Below are 15,588 nucleotides of genomic sequence, written 5' to 3'. Positions count from 1 at the left end.
GTTAAGCCAATGAAGAAATTGCTTTCAAAGAAGAGAAATAATATATATGCTTGTCACCAAAAAGTATCTAGTTAAACCAGAAGGTAAACTCAGTAGTGATGTCCCCCAGTATTGTAAGTCCACTCTGTCATACAAAAATGACATGTTCTCCAACCTTTCTCTTGAAGGTCTTCCTCTATGTTCCATCCCCTCTCAAACTTCCTTATGCTATCCAATCTTTTGGATTCCAGTCTGATTGCTCAGAGTTGGTGGGACCCAAGTGACATATAAATTTAAATAGAGTCTAGAGCACCATATGTGGGAGATTTTCTTAGGTTTAATTTCATAGCAACAACTCTGTTAAGAAAGAATAATATGTCATCTAAGGAGCTCTGTATCTTGGTCTACCCAATTTACAACTAATATTTTGACTTCATCTCTCCATTGCTTTCCTATTTTGGCAAATCATCTTTTCTTCTACCACATTCATATTGTTTCATATTTTGGTTTGATTTTATCATGCCTTGACCCAAGCTGAATGGGGTACTATTATCTGTTTTTATTTCTTTCAGTAGGAATTTTATTGAATTGGTTTTAATTGTGTTGCTGTATGGTTTGCCTTCCAAAGTCCACTGGAAATAGAACAATCCCCTACATACATACATAAATTGCCTTTTGTTATTTGTTATTTTGTTGTCACCTGTCTGTTTCTTCATCCCACAAATTCTGCCTCGTTACAACTTTTTAGCCTTCCCTTTCCTCTCAACCTTTTTTTTTACTCTTTCTTCATATATATTGGTTTTGCGGTTTATTATTCATTCTCCATGACAAACTGTCTCAATATACTTCCTTTTGCACTGAATTCTCATTTTTGTACTCAATTTACATTCTTTTAGCACCAATTCATTTTCTATCAATATTTGCACATCTTAACATTTCTTCATCCATTTTCTCATCTTTATAAACATTCTAGTAAAATACACAACTTCACCCCGCTCTAGGTTTTTTTTTGCCATTTTTTTGGTATATGATCCAGTTTCTTCTTGATCTCTGACATCTACAGCATTTTTCTTAAGCTTTAACCTTTTTTATTCAATACTTGTTATATTTTGATAATTTTCTGATGACTTATTATGTAGGTCAGTATCATCCTCCTTTAGTTTTCTCTTTTAAAAAGTCAAGAGCTTATTATTTAAATCAAAATTTAAATTCTGATGCTTAGTTATATTCTTTTTAACTAAAAATTGCCTTTTCCAATTTTAAAATGCATGAAATAATACATTATAATGTAGAAAGTTGATGTTTGGGAAAGAGAAGAAGATGACCAGCAGCAAGATCGATAAACTCAGTTACAGTGGCAATGGGGACACTATTGGAAGAGCAGAAGATCAGACTAGGGAGAGATCATCTTGGTGAAAATCTGTCTACATGGTCACTAAGAGTTGACAATGACTTGATGGCACGCAATCAATCATCAGTGTCTGCAGGAGGGATGCTGCAGTCTGCAAGAGGCATAGTTGACATCACTCCCATAAATAGGGACTGCTTTTCTCACAATGCCACACCCATCATATTTCAGATTTGACATCCCCATAGTTGTCTGTGATAAGGTGAAGGTGTCTTCAAGGAATAAAGTTGAACCAGCAGGTACAAAGAAAATGTTTATTGTAAAGCTACTAGGGAGAAAAGGTTCAAATTAAAAGCAATCACACTTGAAAGTAATTCAACTGATTCTTGTCTGTCACAAAGCACCATGGTTGTTTATTGTTACTTTCTCCCAGACTGGTGTCAGATTACAGTGAAAGGATTATTTTTTTAAAAAAAACCCTTTAAAATGTTTTTAAAAAGAGGATTACAGATTTACAATTAAATGAATAAATAATGTAAGACAAAGGTAAAGATGAAGACAGAAAATAAGATTCCTTTGTATGGAAGGCTTAATCCTTAACTTGGTATTTTTTAGTGTTTGCTTGAGCATAATATAAGCCCTTGACTCAGAGCACATCCTGAATACACCATTTTGTTATGTTTGAGGCACCATGCTGTTTACACATAGAATCCTTTTCTCTGTATGCAGCTCAGGTCAGCACTAGATCCTGCAACTTCCCATTGTGGTTCAGGTCATGTAGCACTGAATGAGCCCAGTCAAATGAATAATATGCTTTTTATTTAGCTACATGGCTGAATAAGCTAGATATAGCTAGATTTCCTGACTTTTTCTTATATCATATTTCTTTGGTCTACTATTTCTACACTCTTTCTGTGCTTTGCGGTAATGCTACCTATCCAAAAGAGAATAGAGTGATGGATAAATATATATGCTTTTGCTCTTTATTCAGTGATTGGATGAAAACAAACGCTTTCCACACGTACGTATATGCATACTCCATTGCTTCCTGCATGTGTGTTCTTCCTGAAGCTTTAATTATTTATCATCAGAGAGAAGTTGACAGTTACAAATAGTCACGATTTCACCAGATTAACTCTCCAAGCACATCATTTTCATCCCAAGCAAGCTCAAATATGTTTCACAGAATCCAAATCCTCATAGCCGAAAGGCAGGATAGCTTATTAAAAATAAAACAGAGCCTACCTAAATGATTGCCTATGATCTAACACTGCTTGCCTTTGATTGTATCTAAATTAATTTAAACTCTGCTCATTTTAATTGGTAGATATGGATGTTTGTAATTCATAAGCATTTTGAAAGTTTGACGTTTTTGTGAAAGCCTGTATTGGTTCAGGGGAAGATTCCCTTGTTCTTCTTTTAGTAAAAAAGCAATGAATATAATAGGAAGGAGGACCCAAGAACAAGTTGTTAGGCAGAAATGGCAGACCTCAAATATAACAATCACAAAAAAGGCGGACAGTGTTTAAAATTGGGTATGTATGTATGTATGTATGTATGTATAAAACCTCAAATATTGCTTCCTTTTGTTGGCTTTTCTGATCATGTTAGATAAGCATGATCATCTAATTTGGTAACAGTTTTCCTAAAAGGTTTCAATCAAATTCTACTGGAGTACCTTCAGTCAGTGTATGATGATGCCAACAGTTCCCAAATGGCATTCAATAGAAAATTGCCTTTGAAGTCCCAAATAGATGTCACGACTAGTATTCATTGTAAGATTTATTGATCCTGAACTTAAAATTCCAAACTGAACTGAGTATCTTGGCCAAAATTCATCATATAAATATCTGATGCAAATATAATAGATCATTTTGCATTCTTAACCTTTTAATAAATATACTATTGCCAATAATGAAAAAAGGATCTATGGTTTGGGGGAATTTCAGAAAAGTTTCTGAAAAAAATATGGAAGTGATCCAGTGACCTTAAAAGCCAATACATTTGCCTGATACGTTAGTGATTGCATATGCTAAGAGATTGAATTAATTCAATGCATTCTGTGCTGACTTCAGATGTGATTAATGTCTATGGTCAGAATTCAAGTGAGCATGTGCAGATTTATGGTAACTCCCTCTCTACAATTATTTTAAATTGTAAACTTGAGGCAGTACATCACATATGTTTATTAGATGGTCCTTTACTGCCATAAATATAATAAAATATTCTGATGCAATGATGTAATTTCTGTCTCTTGTGTGACATGATATTTGTGACATCACTTTCTCCTTCTCTTTGGAATATTGATGTTGCCTTTCAAATGTATTAAACTTTGAAGAATATTTTTAACACCCTGTTTCCTTGAAAATAAGACCTACTCTGAAAGTAAGTCCTAGCTTGATTTTTATTTCTGTGCCCAATATAAGCCCTACCCCCAAAATAAGTCCTAATTAAGATCCCAACCGTTCTAGAGAGGATGGGGGAGTGGAGCTGCCCTACTACTTACCTTTGGACTATAGCCAGGCCTCACCTCGACACCTGTCTTGCTGGCCCATTTCTTCTGCAGCTTCTATAGCTGATAACAAAACTCCAGATTGATCTGGAGCTTTGTTATCGACTGCAGAGAGGCTTTCAGGAAAGCCTTGTTGGCCACAACAGAAGAAGTTCCTGAAGGTCTCTGACAGCAAAAAAGAGGCCGGGGGCGATGCATGCAAATGAGGTTAGTCAGTGGATCCTCCAACAATAAGACCTGGTGCCTTTTTTTGGTAGCAAAATAAAATAAAATAAGATAGGGTCTTATTTTCGGGGAAACACTGTTAGAAATTTGATGGTTCTATAAGGCACAGCAGATGCTTTGTAGACTGAAATCAGATAGATAGCTCTCTTGGGAAGAAAACTATACAATGTGCTAATATTCTCAAAATAACACTGTATGGAGGAGAAGGGTAAATGCCCCATGCCAGTTATATTATAGCAGCCATCTTTTATATATACATAAAACATTTGTATGAAATATGGATTTTTAGTTCTTTTCTCAAATCATTTCTGCCTCATACAAAATTGTTTAGCAAATTTTCAGATCAAGCTGTTAAGTTATAGTCTGCATAATGCAGATCTTTTTTCTATCACCTAAATTCTTTGGACATAAAGCTTTGTCTAAATTTTCTGGCCTTCATGTCAGCATTTTGTATTCTTCAGTGGTCAATCACACCTAACTTGCCCCAGCATCTTCTACCTGGAAAATATATGGAAGATAGTCCTCAACTTCTATTAATTCATTTAGTGATCGTTCAATGTTATAATGGCACTGAAAAGACTTATGACCATTTTTCACACCTATGATTGTTGCTGCATCCCCATGGTCACATGATCAAAATTCAGACAGTTGGTAACTGACTCATATTTATGATGATTGGAGTGTCTAGCGCCATGTGATCACTTTTTGTGACCTTCTGACAAGCAAAGTCAATGGGGAAGCCAGATTCACTTAACCATATTACAAACTTAACGGTGACAAGAAAGGTCATAAAATGGGTCAAAACTCACTTAACAACTGTCTTGCTTATCAACTGTTCTGATCCAAACCTTGTTCCAAGGAAACAAACACGAAACAGAGGTAACAGCAAAATCTTGTAATGATTCTTTACAAATTCTGTTCCTTCACGGTTAAAAGGCTGTTTCAAACTAATTGTCTCTGATAAGAATGAGCCTTGCCAAAGTGATGCAAGGCTGCCAAGAATACTAGATAAAGTTACTAAAGAAATATTTCAAACACAAAGAGTCTCCAAACACCAACCAAGATACTCCGAACGTCCACAAGGCTTGAGTACAAAAACTTATTTGCTTCCTGTAAAGAACTCTGGTTTCTCAGCTGGCTTTTCTCTTAAGGGAGGGGCCATTACCTTGCAGCCTTACACCTGAGTCACCCGTGCTGCTACAGCTGCTCTTTCCTTCAAGCAGCCCTGTGCGTGCGTGCACTGGATGCCTCTTCATCACTGCTGCCAGCCTCCACAAGGCAGCATTCCACTTCCTGATGGTCCTGGCCCCATCCCTTCATCACATCACCCCTCATCTGAGTCCTCACTCTCCAAGACCTCAGCCATCTGCACCTGCTGCCAGCAAACCACGACATCAACAGAAATGTTGGGCTCAATTGTGGTTATAAGACGAGGACTACCTGTAGTCTATTGGGTGAGCTTTTATCCATGGTGAACTAATGACAAGAAATAGAATGGAGAAACATAATTCACTTGTGCATTTTGTTTGTTTGTTCCTGCCTCTCTGGCAATAATGACAATGTGAGTTCATTATTAGTGATTAACTTAATACCCTGAAATATTAACTTGATACTGAATAACACACACACACACACACACACACACAGTACACCCTGGTTACACAATGTATTCATGACAGCAACTCATAAGATTCGAAAATCTTGCAGTACTTTTTGTTGCTTTGATATAATTGCTCTGGTGTCCTGTTTGTTCAAGAACAATTTCCACATGAAGATTAAACTATGATGTGTTTATTGGGTCCACCCTTAGCAACCAGACTGCCATGGAAACAGTGAATATAAATGGAGAAGGAGTGAGAATTTTAAACTGAAAGGCTGAAGTCTGAAGTTGCAAATCAAGGCAAACCAAAAAAATCTATTTCTGTTGTATGGTTATTCTTCTTCACGTGGATCGACAACAGCAGTTTTATATCTTTTTATGCAACAAGGAGAGATGTAAATGCCTGTTGTAGGGAAATTGGAGGGCTTGTTTTTAGATTTGTATTAATCAGAAATATTTTTTTATTAAAATGCTCAGAGCAGAAGCTCTTCTGAGGAAGATAGAGACTCTAATTTGGAAATTTACAGGACTGGGCATGAGTTTTAGACAAAGCATATGAGTTAGTAGCAATAGTAATTTTAATATTATTGAAGGCTTAAATTTGCTTGATTTTTTAAAAGCAATAAATTGGTTTAGTAGGAGTTGCCTTTTACCTTCACTGCCCCAAGGTGGTCTCCCCAGCTGACAAAAAATTCAGTGGTGAGAAAATGTCTGGGAAATCCTAACAGTGCAGGGAACAGGAGAGATTCATAGAAGGCATTTAAGAGTGGATCTTGCTTTTCCAGATGACTCTCAGAGACACCTTTTCTTCTCTAATCACATTGATCCACTCCTCTGTGTAAGGTTTTTGCTGGGCTGGAAGAACCTGTTATATATTTGCATACTTATGATTGGTTGGCCTGTGGCGGCGGGAGATTTGAAGAGCCGTCATTGGCCATGAGCCGCAAGCAGCTGGCTATAAGAAAGGCTGCCACAGTTTCTCCGCTGCTCAATCCTAGAAGAAAATAAAGAATAGAAAAAGTCAACTGGGTCCCCAAGTCTCTTTTCTGCAATGCAACACTGGCAACAAGGATGGGATACTGAGACAAAGGAATCCAGTTGAGCACGTGGCAATGAAGACTGAGCGAGACGAAATGCTCAGAAACAACTCGCCACCTGCACCATTCAACCCAACAACTGAAGACTGGGAATCATACGTCGACCGATTCCTCATGTTCCTAGAAGGAGCGACCTCCTCGAAATATCCAAAAATAGAAAGAGAGCCGTTTTCCTCACCCATTGCGGTCCCGCAGTATTCAAAATGGCAAAGGCATTAGCGGCACCCACCAATGTAAAGACAATGGTGTGGACAGACCTAGAGAAATTACTGCGAGCTCACTACACACTAACCGTTTCATGCCTCATCAAAAGACACAAATTTTATCAGCGTGATTAAAAAGAAGACAAGAGTATCGGAGAATTTATTGCAGCACTAAGGGACATTGGCAGAGCATGCAAATTTCTAAACATGGATGAAGCCATGAGGGACCAAGTGGTTTTGGGATTAAAGGACCTTACACTACAGGGCCGGTTACTAACAAGACCTAAGATAACAATAAAGGAGGCAATAGAAGAAGCCACCTCAGCTGAAGCCACACAGAAATCAGCAGCTACCATGCGATAAATCAATAAAATACTAACGTAAACCCCAAAAGCCACCAATCAAAAGCACAATAAGACACCAACAGAAACTCAAAAAGCCACCACCACAACACACCACGAATACGCATCAGAAGACGAAGAGGAAGAAGAAGAGATAAATCAACTCCAGTCAGAAAAGGGTAGACGGGAGCGGAATGAAAAAAGGTCAGAATTTTGTTGTGCCGGGTGTGGAGGAAACCATCCAAGTTCCGAATGCCATTTCTTTGATGCTATTTGCAGATATTGTGAATGGAAGGGACATATAGCTAGGGCATGCCAAACAAGAAATAACTATGGCCCTAGACAAAGATGGAACACCCCCCCAGAGAGAGGGAAAACAAACAGGGAGTCATTTGAGTCAAGAGAACAGAAACAGGCGAGGAAAAGAAATAAACAACAGAAAAGAGGAAACACACCAAACAGTGACTATTGGGCACACAAATACAACCAATGCAAAAAAGGTACATGTACAAGTCACCATAGAAGGCCAGCCATGCAAGATGGAAGTTGACTCAGGCTTGTATTTATCAATGGTATCGTGGAATACCATAAAAGGACTAACACCTGATATAAACAAGGGAGAACTCGAAATACAAAAGCTCACACTAAAGGAATACCAGGGAAACAGAATTCCTGTAGTAGGTACTGGACATTTCAAAGTTAAATTCAAAAAACACACTAAAGTCCTTCCACTAACAATAGTCGACCCAATAGCCTATTGGGACTCGAATGGTTCACACCATTAGGAATCGAAGTAACCAGAATAAACAACATTACCGAGACAGACTGGGAAGAGGACCTGATGAAAGAATTCCAGGACGTCTTCAACGGAGAACTGGGCAAGTACCGGGGGCCCCCTATCTCCTTTAATCTAAATCCAAATATAGCCCCTATAAGACTAAAGGCGAGGCAAGTTCCTTTCGCGTTAAAACCAAAAATTGATGAACAATTAGATAAGATTATCGCACAGGGGTTTTTAGAACCAACAGACCATGCAAGGTGGGAAACCCCAATTGTTACCCCTATTAAACCAGATGGGTCAGTACATATTGGGACTACAAAGCAACCCTTAACCACGCACTACAACAAAGCGCATATCTGATCCCGGTGGTACAGCACCTATTACATTCTATAGGGGGAGGTAAAATCTTTGCGAAACTGGACTTTGCTCAAGCCTACCAACAGTTATCAGTTGACCCAGAAACAGTGGAAGCACAAACAATTGTGACACACGGGGGCATTCAAATGCAACAGACTGCAATTCAGAGTCCCCAGGGGTATTCCAGAGCTTAATGGAATGCCTACTGCAAGGAATAAAGTGGGTGGTACCATACTTTGACGATGTATTAGTATCAGCCAAGGACAAAGGACAACTGAAAGACCGCCTAAGGGAGGTCTTAAAAAAATTTAAAGATGGGGGACTTAAAGTGAAAAAGAAGTACCAATTAGCCACCAACAAAGTCGAATTCCTGGGATGCCTTATAGACAAAGAAGGGATCCACCCCACTGAAAACAAAATCAGAGCAATAAAGGAAGCACCCAAACCCAATAATAAAACAGACTTGCAAGCTTTTTTGGGACTTATTAACTTTTACAATGTATTCTTGCCACAGAAAGCAACGATAGCAGAACCACTGCACAGGTTGCTTGACAAGAAAGCTATCTGGGCCTGGGGCAATGAGAAGAAATAGCATTCCAGGAAATAAAAAACTTACTTACATCAGACTATGTACTAATACAATACAGTGAGACCCTTCCAATAGCACTAACATGCGATGCATCACCATTCGGTGTTGGTGCCATACTCAGCCACGTATTACCCGATGGAAGAGAAGCACCTATCGCATTCTACTCAAAAACTCTATCTAAACCGGAGCGGAATTACAGCCAACTAGACAAAGAAGCATTGGCCGCAATAACAGGAATAAAACACTTCCACAAGTATATCTATGGCAGAACTTTTTCACTTGTCACAGACCATAAACCTCTCCTAGGAATCCTCGCAGGAAACAAAGCTACACCTAACATACTGTCACCGCGAATGACGAGGTGGTCCAAATTCCTAGCTGCCTATAACTACAACTTAATCTACTGACCAGGAAAGAACATACACATGCTGTTGCCCTGAACTGTTGCCCCCTACCCTACATAGACGATGATCCTGCATCAACCACATCAACCCTTCAAAGCGAGACATTGGCAAATCTACCCATAACAGCAATAGACATTGTTATGGAAACCGCGACAGACAGAAACCTGGTGTGAATTTTAAATTGGGTAGGTAAAGGTTGGCCAGAGACTGCAAGCAACGAGACTGTCAAACCATTTCGAAATGGGCAAACAGAACTATCAATTTTAAAGGGTTGTATACTATGGGGGGATAGGGTAGTCATACCGAACAAATTAAGGAAACGAATACTTGAATTATTACATGAGGATCACCCGGGTATTGTCAGAATGAAATCCCTGGCTAGGAGTTATGTATGGTGGCCAGGGATGGATAAAGACATAGGGGACTGGGTAGCATCATGCAAACACTGCCAGGAATCTAGACCTACACCCCACTTTGCACCTATACATGAATGGGAAACACCTAGGGGACCATGGTCTAGAATACACATTGATTTTGCAGGACCAACTAAAGGACACACATTCTTAATAGTCATAGATGCTTACTCAAATTGGCTAGAGGTAAGCATCATGCACTCAACCACAACAGAAGCTGTAATTAGACAACTAAGGAAACTTTTTGCAACACATGGATTGCCGAATTTAATTGTATCTGACAATGGACCACAATTCATGGCAACAACATTCAAGGGGTTCCTAGAAGAACAAGGGATAAGGCATGCACTAACAGCACCGGGACATCCGGCCACGAATGGATGGGTGGAACACATGGTCCATTACACAAAGGAAACACTACACAAATTGGGACCTGGGGATATACAAGAAAAGATAGACAAACTAATAAGTATATAACACATGACACCGAACACCACAAGAAACAAAAGCCCAGCAGAATTATTAATGGGAAGGAAACTAAGATCAAACCTAGACAGACTACACCCCACATATAGCCCAGAAAAGCCAGCAGACTCCTCCAGTAAGTTCCGCACATTCAAAACGGGACCTACTCTATGCTAAGAACCTCACGGGGGAACCATTGTGGATACCGGCAAAAATAACCCAAATAACTGGGCCCCGGTCATACAGGGTAGACATCGAGGATGGGAGGAACTGGAGGAGACACATAGACCAACTCAGATCGAGAACCACACTGAGAAACACAAACAATCATGAAGAAGGGGGAGACCCTTCAAACACAAGCAGAACGGGAGGAGGGACCCTCCACAAACTTCAAGCAAAAACAACCCAACCAGAGGAGAGGGGAGGAGACCCCTCAAACACAAACAGAAGGGGAAGGGGAGACCCTCTGCAAATAAAAGAATTTACAAAACAAAACCTAACAACTACACAACAACTAATGCTAACATTAGCCCCGATCAGAATTCGCAAACATGTACCTGAGACTGTAGAAAAAAACAACTCGGGGAGACTGGAGCAGGCTTCGAAGAACCATTCAGAAGCCACTCCTGGCGGGAGCGGCCAAGCCGACTCACTAGCCATGAAAGGCCTGGCAGGAGTGGCATGGCCAACTCTACCTTCCAGGAGGTTCCACAGAAAAGGACGGGAGAAATAGCAACCCCATCTGAACAGGCCAGAGGTGAACTCATGACTGAGTTGCACAAGTCCAGTAGAAACCATAAGGGCCCCGCCTACTTACGTGACTATGTAACATAGGCGGGGCATGGATTGGTTCGATGGGACCACATGGGGAGGGGTGTTATATATTTGCATACTTAGTTATGATTGGTTGGTCCGTGGCAGTGGGAGATTTGAAGAGCTGTCATTGGCCACGAGCAGCCGGCTATAAGAAAGGTTGCCATGTTTTCTCCACTGCTCAAGAAGAAAATAAAGAATAGAAAAAGTCAACTGGGTCCCCGAATCTCTTTCCCACAATGCAACACCTGTTTTTCTCAATCCATTTCAAGGTGAAGGAATTCACTGCTTAGAACTTAGAAATCATTGATGGGAACTAATGAAGGAGAGAAGCAACCTAGAATTAAGGATAAATGTCCTAACAGTGGAACAGCTTGTCTTCAGGGGTTGTGAGTGCTTCATCACTGGAGGCTTTAAGAAGAGACTGGATACTTGTCTGAAATGGTATAGGCCAGGGTGTCCTGGTTGGACTAAAAGACCCCCAAAATACCTTCACTTCCAGCTCTGTTCTGATTGATAACAATTTAGCATCTGGCAGAATTTACTGGAGATATGTCTGGTAAACTTTATATATATATATATATATATATATATATATATACACTCTTAGGGGTGGGATTCAAATTTTTTAACAACCGGTTCTGTGGGCGTGGCTTGGTGGTCATGTAACTAGGTGGATGTGGCTTGGTTATGTTATTGGCTGGGCGTAGCCAACTCAATATCACCCACATTGATGCATGCATCTCCTCGCCTGGCCTTTCATGACTGTGGGGATGCTGCAACAGTCATAAGTGTGAAAAATGGTCATAAGTCACTTTTTTCAGTGCCATTGTAACTTTGAATGGTCACTCCACACAAGCAAAATACCAGCAAAGGAGGGAAAGAAAACTCCAGAGAGATTCCTGAGACAGGAAGTCTAGTCCTGCCAAGAATGTAATAAGGGTTAACAGAGAGGTAGTTTCTGTAAGCAACACCAGAATGTTTCCTTCCTGCCTTCCTTACAGGATTAGGCCAGTAATTTCTTCTAACAACCGGTTCTCTGAACTGCTTAGAATGTTAATGGTTCTAGCGAATAGATGCAAACTGGTAGAATCCCACCCCTGTATACTCTCTGTCTCATCTATCTATCTATCTATCTATCTATCTATCTATCTATCTATCTATCTATCTATCTATCTATCTATCTATCTATATCTACACACACACCACACACCACACAGACACACACACACTGTATGTGTACTAAATACAAGTAAACATTCCAGCTCTCCTTAAAGTATTCAGAAAAAGAAATCAATTTTTGAAATGTTCAATAGTTGCCTTTAGTGCGGAGTTATATTTACACATTATATTTACATATTATGATTAATATGTCTTGCTTTAAAAAGAAAGCTCTGAAATCGATACATCACATCTTTTTTAAAAGAACAAACTATTTTAAACTTTAAGTTGCTTTTTAAGTTGTGTTGTGCCCACAACAATCCCATGAGGTGGGCCAGTGTTTAGAAGTGGAGCTTACCAATATTTTTTTATGGTGGGGGCCTGGGCTTACTTTAAATAAAAATAAATAATTCTCCAACATCCTTGATTTTACAGGAACGTTATGCTTAGGAAACATGTCACTAACTAAATTTCTGCCTGTTGATGAAGTGTTAAAATAGGATCACCAGATTTTTTTAAAAAAGGGCTGAACTGTTGGCAAAACTAGTCATTTCTTTCACAGGGCCTATAAAGGATGCTCTTTCAAACCATCCTTTCTGTCAAATGTTTCCATTCCCTGTTCTACTCCCTCCCCTTTGATTAAAATAAGTGAAGGTCTGTTCATTATTATGCTACAGAGGCACAGTGTACCCCCCAAATATAATGCCCAATTGGTGAAGAAAGAACCATTATTAGGGATAGTAGATGTGATTTGCTCACCTCCATGGCATTTCCAAATACCCTAATTTATATCCCCATATGTGAGTGAATGTTAGCCTGTCCTTTTCTGTAAGAGAAAGTAAATTGAATGAAATTATTGCCTTGTTGACTTAAGTATCAACTCATTTCTCCTCTCCTAGTTCTGCTGATCTCTACACACTCTGTACTATAGAATTCAATAGGTACCACTTGAACAAAGTCAGTTGCGGTCTGATCCACCAAGTTACCGAGAAGTCTTCTCAAGACTATTGCAAAACTGACTGATGTCAGTGATGGAAAAACATCCAATGTGCTACCACCCTTAACGACAACAGAGATCAAGACAGAGCCTGTGCACATGTAATGTGACCAGCCACATTTTTGGGACTCTGCTTCTGTTTTGATAGAGAATGCTGTTCTATGAATGGTGAACTGCCATCGCAGAGATGGCACTGAGGATCTTTTCCTATCTTTTCCTGTTTTGCCACACCAATGTTCAGTTTATTCTTTTTCTCTGTGGCTCACTTTGAAATTTTGAAGTACTTAAAATTTCTAGCTGTAAGTTTTTCTTTGTGATGCACAGAATATTTTTTTAGATTTAAATGATATTTTTCACTAATAGTAAGTTTGCTATTCGGAACATATGTTTAATTTTCAAAAAGTGCCTGGGGGACAGAGCTAGAGGACTGTAATTGTATTTGTGTTAATGGACAATGCACTGGAAGTTGCCTTATTCCATTCCTTGGTAATGATGGTTCTCTAGTCAATTTTAGAATCTACTTCATAATAATTTCTAGGCAGCTTCAAAATACCATAAAAACAGCACCTTGCTGATATTAATAACAGCACATCTTTCTCTATTTTTATGTCACATTCTACTAGGAGCTACAGGTAGTCCTCGAGTTATGACCACAACTGAGCCTAAAATTTGTGTTGCTAAGTGAAACATTTGTAAAGTGAATTTGTCCCATTTTATGACTTTTCTTGCCACATTTGTTAAGTGAATCACCGCAGTTGTTAAATTAGTAACACTGTTGTTAAGTGAATCTGATTTCCCCATGGACTTTGCTTGTCAGAAGGTCACAAAAGATGATCACATGACCCCAGGACATTGCAACCATCATAAATGTGAATCAGTTGTCAAACATCCAAGTGATCATGAGGATGCTACAATGGTTATAAGTGTGAAAAATGGTCATAAGTCACTTTTTTCAGTGCCGTTGAATTTCAAACGGTCACTAAGTGAACTGTTGCAAGTCGAGGACTACCTGTCTATGAAGTCTCAATTATAATAAGCCCTATTCACCATATAAGCATTGGGAAAGTATTACTTCAGGAATTCTCTCACTGATACTTTCCGTCAAACTAATTTGGGGAGCAGGGTGGGGAGGAGTAATTATTTGTTAGTCTCTTTTTTTCTTTTAAATCACCTATGGAGTAGAAGGGAGTGTCTGTTGACTCTACTCTGTTTATAAAGAAAGCCGCAACTGCCCCCTTGCCAACAATCTCAGAGTACAAAACAGGAAGAACAAAACAAAATTATTCGCTGATACTTTTGCTCTATTAGCTAAAGGGCAGGGGTGGGCTTCAAAAAATTCAGCAACTGGTTCTTTGCCCGGTTGCTGGATGGGTGTGGCCATGATGGATAGGGCCTAGTTGGCCTCCTGCACCAAGATGGGGGGGTTGGCCTCCCCAGAGGCCAGAAATGGGCCCGTTTTCGGCCTTCTGGAAATTCCGGGAGGCCCGCTTTTCACTCTCTCCAGCTCTGGAGGCTTTTATCAAGCCTCCGGGAGGGGGAAAACTGCCTTCCCTGGTCTCCGGAGGGCCTCCAAAGGCCAGAAATGGGCCCGTTTCTGGCCTCTGGAGCCTCCGGGAAGCATGTTATTCATCCTCCCTGAGCCTCCACGCAAGCCCTGTAGTTACCTGGCATCCAAAATAGACCGCATGGAGACTCCTGGGAGGGGCAGAGCAGGGTGGGTGGGTGGGGTCAGCCAGGGGTGGGATTTACTGGTTTACTGAACCACTAATTAAAAATGATAAAATTAGATACCAGTTCTGCCAAACTGGAATGAACCGGTAGCAGCCCACCCCTGCTAAGGGGTATATGTATCAGCAAAGCGGAGGAAGGGAAAAAATGGCACAAGAAATCTCCTGCAAAGACAGCTCCTCCTGCCATGTTCCAACCATGCATTTTCCCCCTTTTTCTACATTTCCAAGTTTATTCCTTCTCTAATAAGGAAAACAACGATGAAAGTGGTATAAATGAAGACATTAGAAGATTGTAATTATAAAATAGTATTAAGTGGGCCACATAATCCCTAAATTAAAATTAATGAAAGCCTTTTTAAAGGGATAAACAACTGTTCTGGGCCCTCACTGAAAAGGGCATTCATCATGTAATACAGGATTTAAAATGATTGTATGGATCAATATTTTTGGTCAAAGCAGCAAAATAGTCGCTTAACATGCATCATTTAAGTTCCCCCAAACACTCCCAGTCCATAGGTTTTGGGTTAGAAAAAAAAACAGTAGAAAAAAACTAATCAGTGGAGAAAGCAATGA

The 15,588-nt window shown here is 39.7% G+C and overlaps 1 long non-coding RNA gene across 1 annotated transcript in view; it reads right to left on the bottom strand.

Moving 5' to 3' along the window:
- Window positions 1-12,038, bottom strand: part of LOC148127319 (uncharacterized) — a 59,973-nt gene extending 47,935 nt beyond the window's left edge. Inside the window, exon 1 of the long non-coding RNA XR_015742210.1 lies at window positions 11,894-12,038. This is a non-coding gene — a long non-coding RNA (uncharacterized LOC148127319). The remainder of the gene's footprint in view (window positions 1-11,893) is intronic.
- Window positions 12,039-15,588: the final 3,550 nt, after the last annotated feature.

This window comes from Pseudonaja textilis, chromosome 2 (genome assembly GCF_049901715.1).
Source record: "Pseudonaja textilis isolate UNSWEBS1 chromosome 2, rPseTex1.2, whole genome shotgun sequence".
NCBI classification, from domain to species: Eukaryota; Metazoa; Chordata; class Lepidosauria; order Squamata; family Elapidae; genus Pseudonaja; species Pseudonaja textilis.
The sequence above is the reverse complement of the archived record's forward strand: the minus strand, read 5'-3'. Positions and strand labels throughout refer to the sequence as shown.